The 11,208-nt window shown below is 40.8% G+C and overlaps 1 pseudogene; it reads left to right on the forward strand.

Moving 5' to 3' along the window:
* The first annotated feature begins 1,118 nt into the window (after positions 1-1,118).
* Positions 1,119-2,019, forward strand: LOC142424651 (serine/threonine-protein phosphatase PGAM5, mitochondrial pseudogene; annotated as a pseudogene).
* The last annotated feature ends 9,189 nt before the right edge of the window (positions 2,020-11,208 follow it).

Genomic DNA, 11,208 nt, shown 5'->3' on the forward strand with positions numbered 1-11,208 from the left:
AAATTGCTGTAATTATGCTGTCTTTCCTTCCCCTGGCATTATCTTCGGACTTTCAAACAAACCATTATAACCACCCTCTAAAGCCCACTGGCTTGTCTAAATATGCAGTGGGGCTAAAGATACAATTATAGGCTACTATTTCCTGCCTTGTGCCCCTGGACCTGATCAAACCCTGTGCTATGTGGTGGATTTCAACTTATAGCCACCCTACAGGACAAAGGAGGACTGCCCTATTGGGTTCACAAAGCTGTCATCATTACAGAAGCAGGCTGCTGCATCGTTTCAGTAGAATGGCAATGGGTTCAAACTGCTGCCTTTTCCATTAGCAGCCAAGCTCCTTAACCACTGCACCATCGGGGCTCCTACCTATCTGACTTCCCTCCTGCCCAAGAAGGTGACCAAGTTGAAGATTTGAATTGCAGACTGCACAGTGGTATATTCAATGTCTGAAATCTGAAACCTGCATGGAGCAGATCCTTGAGGTCCTTCATCTATGCCGAAAAAAAGAAGGGAAAGTAAACATTTTCTTTAAAAAACAAAAGGTTTATTGACACTTGTTCACATACCATGCAATTTAGCTGTTCAACCATATCAAGAAGAATTGTACATGCTTTACATTAATGACTTTTAGAACATTTCTCCTCATTGTCATTCATGTAATTTTTTTTATTTTGGCAAAAATATGCACAACCAAACCTCTGCTTCAATGTCTACATGGGTAATTCAGTGCCATTCACTTATACCTTTGTGTTATCAACTATTATTGATCTGCCTCTCCAAATTGCTTCACCCCCATTAAAGTGAACTCAATGTCACCTGGGCAATAGTTCTTCATCCTTCACCCATGGTAACCAGGGGTAATTTTTTTGATATAATATTCACATATTACACACTTCCATAGTTAAGTCACTTCTAAAAAGAGTTGTATATACATCATGACAATCAACTCTAATGTGACCTCCTTCCTCCTGCAGCTACTGATCACTCCCTAATCTCCCTCCCCTACCTCACCCATTGCCAATAAATGATTGTATCAGTTATTGTCTATACACATCCACTTCTCCGGTGCTTCCTAAACTAGGAGACCTAAAAGAAACAACTTAAAAAATTAAACATGGATGGCGTACCGGCAAGCACTGCAACTGGCGGCCTGCGGGCTGGCCGGGGGCTCGGCCATGGTGCTCTTCTGGGCGGTGGCAGTAGGGAAGCCGCGTGCAGGCGGAGACGCAGAGACTCAGGCGGAGACGTGGAGACTCAGGCACCCGAGCCGCTCGGGTGGGTGGTGGGTGGTGGGCGTGTGTCCCCCACCCGGTGTCTGGGACCCCAATTGGGACAGGCGGGAACAAGTGTCTCTTGTCAACATTCGGAAAAGGAATGTGGAGTCTGGAGAAGAAGAACTGGCATCCAGGCTGGACCACTGCAAAGTCAAGGCTATGAGGCACATCTTCCTCATCAGGCACTTCCAGCACCACGGGGATGGCTCCCTGGAGAAGGACCGGACGGATCCTCACTCCATTGGGCGGTGAACAGGCTGAACTAACTGGTCTCCGACTAGCAAGCCTGGGGTTGAAGTTTGACAAAATTGTACGTTCCTCCATGACTGGGGCTACAGAAACAACAGCCATCATCCGCAAGCGCCTGCCAGGGGTGTGCAGAGTCAGCACAGACCTGCTCAGGGAAGGCGCCCCCAGTGAGCCCGACCCACCCGTGACTCACTGGAAGCCAGAAGCTGTGCAGTATTATGAGGACTGGGCCCGAATTGAGGCCGCATTCTGGAACTACATCCACGGGGCGAATGCCAGGCAGGTAGAAGTTATGAAATCTTCATATGCTACACCAACGTCATCCACTATATTGTGTGCAGAGCCCTGCAGTTTCCACCTGAGGGCTGGCTCAGAATCTCTCTCTCTCAACAATGACAGCATCACCCACCTGGTCATCCAACCCAATGGCAGGCTTGCCCTGAGGACCCGTGGGGACACAGGGTTCATGCCTCCGAACAAGATCACCCGGTCCTGAGGGCTAAGCCATGGGCACCCCAGGCTGCCACCAGACCACTCCCATCCTCATTCTCAGGATACCATGACCACATGCATCTCCTGACCCCCAGGCTCCTTGTCAACTGCATTTTCCTGCAGCACAGGACTGTCTGCAGTGATGGGTTCCAGCACTTGCCTTTGACCTGGGATGAGCAAGGAACTTTACCCAAGGCAGGCAACCCGGGATTCCCCTTCCCATAACTTTAGACACCATGGTGTGAGGTGGGCTGGTTTCCCAGACAGAAGCTGGGCTGTCGTGGGTTTGAACGAGGACTGGCAGCTGTCCTTACTGCAGGCAGGCATAACCCACACCAAAGGGTCTTCCATTTTGACGCCACTAGCCATGGCCCTGAGGCACGCAGGGACATCAGGAGGGCGGGACACACTGAACAGTGGTAGCCCATGCGCTCATCTTGGCTCACTTCACTCCATACTTACCCTTCACTTATAAATATTTAGACACGACCTATCCCAGATATTGTTAAATTAGGAAGGCTACAATTTCTATACAGTGGTTGAGATTTTCTGAATCATGCAACTAATTGGACTATTTGATCCATTTATCTGTCAACTTTGGATATAAAATTTTCTTTTCCTTTGCTAAAAAATTAAACATAAAGAAGAAAGCAACAACAACAATAATAACATGAAAATTAAAAGGAAGAAAAAAATACTACCAACAACATTTTAAAAGCCAGAGAACAAATTCCTATCTTGGAACAATTGATTGATATCTGAGCATTAAGAAAATTCCAGTTTGGTCAAGAGAGAGGTTAACTGACCAAATATCATCTTATAGCATGGCTCAATCCACCTTAATCAAGTTTACAATAAGCTCAGCCTGATAGTAAACCTATTCAAGTTCTAGCATGGATCTGCCAGAAGTCCAATCTGACCAGACACTCTGCAGTTGAATTTTTAACCTTCTATAAATTGGGTGTTCACAACTTAGGCTCTGATACTTTACCCTTCATTATATTTGGATCCTGTTGCCATCTTTAGATCACACGTTGGTGTACTTCTTCCTTGCGGACTTACTTGACACCTCACTTAGATGACTGCTTGTTAGAATACAAGATCCAGACACTATTTCCAATTGATAGCCAGGCACCACCTGCTTTCTTCACTACACTTTGCTATAGCACTCTTCAAGCAGGGGCATGTTAAAAGAATGAACTATTTTTGGATTAGGGTTAGGGTTTTGTGGGAGCCCAGAATCCATCAGCTTGTCCCCAAACTCAAAGAAGTTTTATATGCCACTAGTGCAGACTCTGAGCGAGGGAAGACTGCTCATGATAGAACTTTTCCTGTTGAACACTCTGCTGTATGTGACTGCTAAAATGGACTTTAGTCTTGCCAGTATTGCATATGTGTTTCACATGTATGTATGGCTTGATCTGGATAAGTGGACATAACAACTTTTCAGTGGTCAATGCTACTGACGGATTCTCATCCTATTCACTGGTGGGCACTTGAGCTCCAGAGAGAACTTTTAAGGCAAGTGAATATTGTTCAATATATACAATCAGTAAAAAATATGATTATGTTGAATGTTGTTCGATATAATACAATCAGTAAAAAAATTTAGTCTATAAAATAATATAATATATGTATATATTAAGCATAGAATTCATTTGAAAAGTTTTCATATTAAAAATAAAATAAATTTAATAGTTATAAAAAGATCTTGAAGTGTTTGGGACAGGAGCAAGACCTTGAGAGATGAATGATGTTTCCTAGTCATAAACATTCTTGTAAAATCAATGTATATTTAGGTAGAGTGACTTAAGTATTGGTATCTCAAACCTAAAAGAACAAAAGGACAGGCACTTCCAGCAGTCAGTAGATTAAAAGACACACTGCATTAGGTAAAACTTCGGCACAAGACCTCTTTGCAGGACTGAAAAGGAAGGACGTTACATTGAGGACTAGGGTATCTCTGCCCAAGCCATGGTATTTTCAGTTGCCTCATAGACATGTGAAGGTTGGACAGTGCATAAGGAAGACGGAAGGAGAATCAATGCATTTGAACTGTGGTGTTGGAAAAGCATGCTGAAAGCAACACGGGCTGCCAAAAGGGCAAACACAACTGTCTCGGAAAAAGGGCAACCAGAGTATTCCTTAGAGGCAAGGATGGTGAGACTTTGTTCCTCACACTTGGACATGTCAACCAGCCCTCGGAAAAGGACATCATATGTGGTGACGTGGAGGGCAGTGAGGAAGAAGAAAGCTGGCAAGGAGATAAAGCTGGCAAGGAGATAGATTGAATCGGCGGCTGCAATAATAGGCTCAGGCACAGGAAGAGTTGGGGGAGGGGCAGGACTGGGCATTGCTTTGTTCTGTTGTGCATAGGATCCCTGTGGGTCAGAGCTGACTGATCAAACTTAACAACTAAATCTTGAAATGTGAGGTTTGAAAGGGTCTTTTGAGGTTTTACCCACTGGTTTCATACTGTGATATGTGGATTCTAGAATCCTGCAAGTACCTCAGCAACTTCCTCAGCGTAGGTCCCTGCCTCTTCTCTCCTTCATCAAGCAAGCAGCACCAATTATATAATACGATTAACTGGAGCGTCATGTTAAGAATTCATTTTAAAAAAATACAATACTTTTAAAAGGGTTGACTGTCACTGGTCCAGATTATCCATATTTTATGGCAAAGGAATTCAAAGTCTAGCAAGTTTAAGCAAAGAAGCCCTGATGGTGTTGGTCCACTAACCACAGGTCAGCATTTTAAAGTAGCTCTATGGAAGAAAGATGGGGCTCCCTGCTCCTGCAAAGCTGGACAGCACTCTAGAGGGGAAGTTCAAGTTCGCCCTGTGGGATTGCTGTGAGTTGGACTCAGTTAGCTAGCAGGGGATGTAGCATTTTGGGGTTTTTTTTTTTTAAGTGTAAGCAAGGTACCCATTTAACAAAACATACTTTCATTCTAAAAACTTTTCCCTGTAGTTTTAAATGTTCTCCTAACACTTGATCCTTTGTATTTTCTAATCTGTATCTAGTGTAGTTGATACAACATATTAATTACTTCTTATCAACTGCAAGGTCATGGTAACAATGGAGTTACAGCAAGAGATTCCACTTGGCTGGCAAGCATAAAAATCACAGGTATTCCAAGTTACATTTCTGCTTTATTATTTACTGCTTTGCTTAAGAAAGCCATCATGTCAATTCAAGTAAAATAGGTGCTCTGTCTGGGGATTCTTCAACTCTGTGATTTTTTAACTCTTATTCCTCCCTTTCTAAAGCTTAAAATCCAAAATTTATAACTGATCAAAGCTACGACTTTATCAGAAACAACAACAACAACACAAACCACCAAGGGATCCAGAAGCACTAGAGATTCACAAATTTCCATGAACAGCTGCCTCTTCTCTACCATGGTCTTCTGCTTCTTCCTATTTTCCTCAGTCATCCCAGAGACAGACAAAAGCACTATACACCACTGTAGAGTTCAACATTCAGGCAAGTGCCGTAGCATTCTACTGTGCATAGAGAGAAGAAATCAGCTCGTACATGCAAGTATTCTGAGAGCATCAGCAAAGAAGGGAAAGCGTGATATAGCACAAGATAAGCCATCCTTGTGTTTGAGAGCTGTTAACTCGGCTTGACAATTCTACGCTATCAGAACCTCTTCTAGGGAAACACTGGACGTTCTACTCCCATAAACAGTTAGTTTCAGAAATCCACAGGGTGTCAATATAAGTCAGCATTGATTTAGTGGCAAAGAGTTTGGGTTTTAAACATTAAAAAGTCAATACTGAACTGTACAAGTACACATGCTTCCGGTGCCAAAAATATAGAGTTTGTGTTTCTCTCCTGCATTAGTTGTGTCAGGGTTTTCTAGATCACCAGTGCTTTGCATGGATAGATGTGTTATTCAATGTAATGTAGAAAATAAATATATTGAAATAAAATATGTTGCAATAAAGAACATAAGGGTAATCAGCTGAAATACATAAAAGATGTAGTAAATGCGAGTTATATTTCCTATTTAATAGTAAAGAATACGGCTCAAACATTCATTCATTTTCAAATCCAATAGCTCCTAAATGTAACATTTCTATTATGTAGTAAGTTACACTGATAAACTTGGTAAATGTCAGTTTAGTGATTTGCATTCACTATCTCATTTAATCTGCACAATATGTTGGATTATTAGGGCCCTGGTGGTAATGTCCAGTAAATATTAGACTGCTAACCTCAAGGTTGGTGCTTCAAATCAACCAACTGCTCTACAAGAGAAAGATAAGACTGTCTGTACCTATAATGATTGACAGCCCAGAAGCCCTATGTCTAAGGTTGCTACGAGTCAGAATCGACGTGGTAGTGCTGGGTTTACATTATTATCTCGTTTGCTGTTTTAGGAAACACATGCCTAGAAGAGAATTCAAAATCCCCCAAGATCACACAATTCGTATGTGGCAAACTACAAATCTAACCCATCCTCATGCTTCTCATGTAGCTCTTAATTATAGACAAATATCAAAAAATCTCTATGTCTAAGAAGCTATAGCACAAATGGTCTGCTTCATGGACCTTATCATTAAAAAAAGTGTAGTAATTTTCATTCCAGTGCACTAGAGGGCCATGTAGACATCAGTCTGAACAACCCTGAGACCAGGAGTAGTAGATGATGCCTGGCTACCACAACCAAGTGCTCTGATAAGGAAGATCTCTGAAAGAATGGGAAAAAAATGTGGACCTGGTCTCAAAACCATCACAGGAAGCATGGGGAGGAAGTGGGATAAACGATGGTACATTGCAGGGATGGCAACGTATGAGGTAAGTCAGCATGTGTACGGATTGTTGAATGTAAATATAAATAAAATGCTTAAAAGGAATCAAACCATGGACAAAAAAAGAAAAGCCTATAAAAAAAAGGAATCAAACCATCAAGTAAAAACTGTTTCCATCGACCTGTTAACAACTTTATAGGACAGTAGAAATGCCCTCATAAGATTTCCAAAGCTGTAAACTTTATGGAAGCACAACAGAGTGGGTCTGAACTACTGACCCTTTATTTAGTAGGAGGATGCTTAAGCATTGTACCACCAGCATCCCTATTTGGCACATAGGCACATAAATATTGATAATTTATAATGTATCTTGAAGCAATAACAAATATTTCTAAAATTTTAGGGGAACTGGCGATAATTGTCTTGTTAGAGTATGAACAAATCGTATATGCCAAAATTTTAAAATAAGGAAGAAACAGGCAGAGTAGTATTGCATCACACAATTGGTGATTTAAAAAATAACCGCTCACACTGCCACTGAGTTGATGCCGACTCTTAGCAACCCCATATGATAGGGAAGAATTGCCCTTGAGAACTTCCAAGATGAACTCTTTATGGGTGTAGAAACCACCTGTCTTTTTCCCAAGGAGTAGCTGGTAGTTTTGAACTGCTGACCTTTCATGTCCCTGCCCCATGCTTAATCACTTTGCCAGAAGGGCTTGAACTGTGGTATAAAGGGGTTGCAATCTAAACCAAATCGATGCCCCATGCCTGAGCACAATCCTGAGCATTTGCGTACAATATAGAGGGTACACAAGGCATTTGGTTTGGGTTTTTGGATAGAAATTAGTGGAGAATAATTCATTAATACTTTGTAATATAAAGTGGATAACCATATCACAATATTTTCTTAGTGACATTTATTATATTTGTTATGCTGTTCAACCACTACAGTTATCTATTGCCAGATTTTCCTGCTACAGTTAACAGAAGTCTTTACCTATTATTTCAGAAACACAAGTAATTCCACTGTAGTTTCATAGCTTAAGTTTGCTGCTTTTCAGGCTCAGCTCGTACCTATAACTCCTTCATCATTTTAACAATCTATTTTCCCAAGATTATGCTCTTTTAATTACAACTAATTTAACACATTATTAGCGGCTTTTTTTGAGTAGTGGTAGCCAATGTTTTTTCTCCATCTTTTTCTAGTGGCTCAGGAATTGGCACTCTTTGTGAAAGCTGAAATTGGAAAAACTCTCATGTGACAATTATTCATTTAATTGGAATGAGCTTGCTTTTTAAATAGTCCTGGGCATGTTCTGAGTTCCCACTGTACTCAACGAAACCCTCCCTCGGGTCCTCCTAGATATTGATTCCAAAGTAGCTACTTCGAAGAATTCAAGTCAATACTTAATTTTTCATCACTAATTCCTCTCCCCTAATTCCCGTTGACTCCCATATAGCATTCACTTGTCAATATTCTGAAACAAAAATTTGTCTCTTGTAGTTATCTTTGAATAAACTGAAAATTAAGTAAACAAATGCATTTTTTTGTAGCTCCTTTGCCTGCTCTGTAGAATGCCCAATCATGTTTTAGCTATAACTTGTCTGGATAGATTGAAGCTAAAAATCAGACATTAGTAAAAGGAGAAACTTTCTGAGAACAATTGATTCATGACAATTTTGTGAAAGAGATTTCTTTTAAGCTGCAATATGCAGCAGACAGAGATACAGTTGAAGTCCATGCTGGTTTGCTAAGTGCCATCGAGTGGCTCACCACGCACAGTGACCCTGCAGACCACAGAACGAATCACAACGAGGGCCGGCGCCACCCTCACGGTTGCTTCAGTCCATCTAGATGCTTAATTGCTTGGAAGCGAAGCTTTCACATAAACCTTGTGGGTCAGAAGTATATATTTTGATATGTCATGTTAAATTTCATTTTTGGATTAGGATGAATTTTTGTCCTATCTCTGACAGTGATACATATGCAATAAATAGATAGGTTATTATTGCTTTATGAAGTTGCCCAAGTTCCATCATAAAAATTGGTGTCCAACAGTTTCTGTAATAACTGTCCTTTTCCTTGCCTAGATCTCTACATGGTGTCTTGTGCTTATTTATTTATTTACTTTCAAGACTGTACTGTAAGCGTTTTTCTCAAAACATTCTTCTTTACTCAGAGCTGTCCTGGAAAAACCTTGGGTCAAGTTTATCCAATTTTACATTAATCACATTTCTTGCTGATAGCATAACTCATTCTTGATACCTTAGTAACTCTCATTTAAAACTTAGTTCATACCAACTCTCCTGGTTCTCAAAGCATGACGATAGTGTGGGAACAAGACTGGACCAAGATAGTGATCTCTTTACCAGTCAGTAAATTTATTTTCCAGGTGCAGAAACAGGTCTTATTAAAAAATTCAACATCTATATCCAAAACTCCAACAGCTAACATGAGACTTTATAGGGAAAAACTTAATTCATTTCCCCAGAGAATTGGAACTAAATAAGGATGGCCCCTATTACTCTTATTCAACATTGGGGTAGAGGTTTTAGCCAGAACCATTAGACAACAGAAAGAAATCAGGGGAATACAAGAAAAGGAGGAAGAAGTGAAACTTGCTATTTGCAGATGCTGTGGTTTCAAATATTGAGAACCCCAAGCACTGCACGAAAGGACTGGTGGAAACGGTTGAAGAATCTGGTAAAGTAGTAGGATACAAGGCTATCAAGGAGGAGTCAAATGGATTTATATATCCTAACTAAAAGAGTTCTGCAAAATTGTCAAGGAAAAAATATCATTTATAATAACTACACAAAACATTGAATACATAGGAATACACAAAAGATGAAATACCTAGGAATAAACCTAACAATAAAAAAACCAAAATATCTGTACAAAGAAAAGTACAGAATATTATTACAAGGAGCAAAAAGAGACATAAGCAAATGGAAGAAAATCCAATATTCATGGAGAGGAAGGCTTTACATTGTGAAAATGTGCATACTACCTATAACCATATGGAAATATAACACAATTCCAATCCAAATACCAACTTCATTCTTTAAATAAATTTAGAAATCAATAATGAACTTCTTCTGGAGAAGAAAGATGCCCAGGGGAAGCAAAGGTCATCAGAAAGATGAGCCAAGTATGAAGCTTTGTACTTCCTGGAACCAAAGCCTGGTACTGGTATAATGCTAGGCACATAGACTAATGGAATATGATAGAAAACCCAGAAATGAAAGCATCGACCTGTAGTCAACTGATTTTTGACAAAGGGCCAACATCAAAAGAACAGAAAACCACATTAAATGACAGCTAACCAGCCATTCCATAAGAGATGGCAATCTATGTACGCCTGTAAAGTGTTACACTCTTGGAAACCCACAGGGGTAGCTAACTTCCAGGCCTATCGAGTCACTATCAGTTGGGATCCCTAGATGACTGAGTTTCAGTTTTTTTTGTATTCAATATATGGTGCTGCAATAATTGAATCTTCATCTGCAGAAGAGTGAAGCAGGATCGTCCCAAGCACACACACACACATAATTCAAGATGGATTAGAGGCCTAAGTGTAAACCCCGGACCTATAAGAATCATCTGTGAGAAAACCGGGACAAATTTAAGGCTCCATTGCAGGGTCCACACATGTTGTTCCTGTTCTTAGGTACCATTGGGCTCGTTCTCACTTAGAGTGACTGTGTGTCCAACAGAAAAAAACACCGCCTGATACTGTGCCACCCTGACAATCATTTTTATGCTTTAACTCATGATGTAGTGTGGTAGGTACATAATTTTGGTGTCAATTTGAGAAGATTATGAGTGAAAAGTTGGAGTCTGACTTGTCAATCAAAATATAACCAATGAGGCCTCTGTGTGGGCATGGCCTTCTCCTGAGGATTTTGGGAATTCCTATATTTCCCCCTTAGAGGCAGGAGAGACTCTCTCTCTGGGCTGACTTCCTGTGAGACATCACCGAGAAGTCACGGACCTCCCCTGATGCAGCCCTGGGAACTGGAGAAGCCACATGGAGACCCCTACCAGGGTTGACGCTTCTACCGCCACTGACTTTGCACCCACTAGCCTGTGATCTTCTCGCATTCAGCATCATTGTGTGTGTTTTGTGAGTCTGAAAAGACTTTATGAATTGGTATCGGACATATAGGTAATGTCGGACTTAAGGACTTGATCTGGACTGGGCTGGGATGCTTTCTCAATATTCAACTGCTCTTGTATATAAACCGCTTATACATATATGTGCGTACATGAATTTGTTCCTCTAGTCTGCCCGGACTAACACATGTGGTAATCCACCTCATCTCTTTTTTGATGCTCCTCTATTTTACCAAAAGGACTGTTCACTCTTGACAACATGTCTAAAGTGTGTGACATGAAGTCTTACCAACCTTGCTTCTAGAATTCTG

The sequence above is a fragment of the Tenrec ecaudatus genome, chromosome 13, assembly GCF_050624435.1.
Source record: "Tenrec ecaudatus isolate mTenEca1 chromosome 13, mTenEca1.hap1, whole genome shotgun sequence".
NCBI classification, from domain to species: Eukaryota; Metazoa; Chordata; class Mammalia; order Afrosoricida; family Tenrecidae; genus Tenrec; species Tenrec ecaudatus.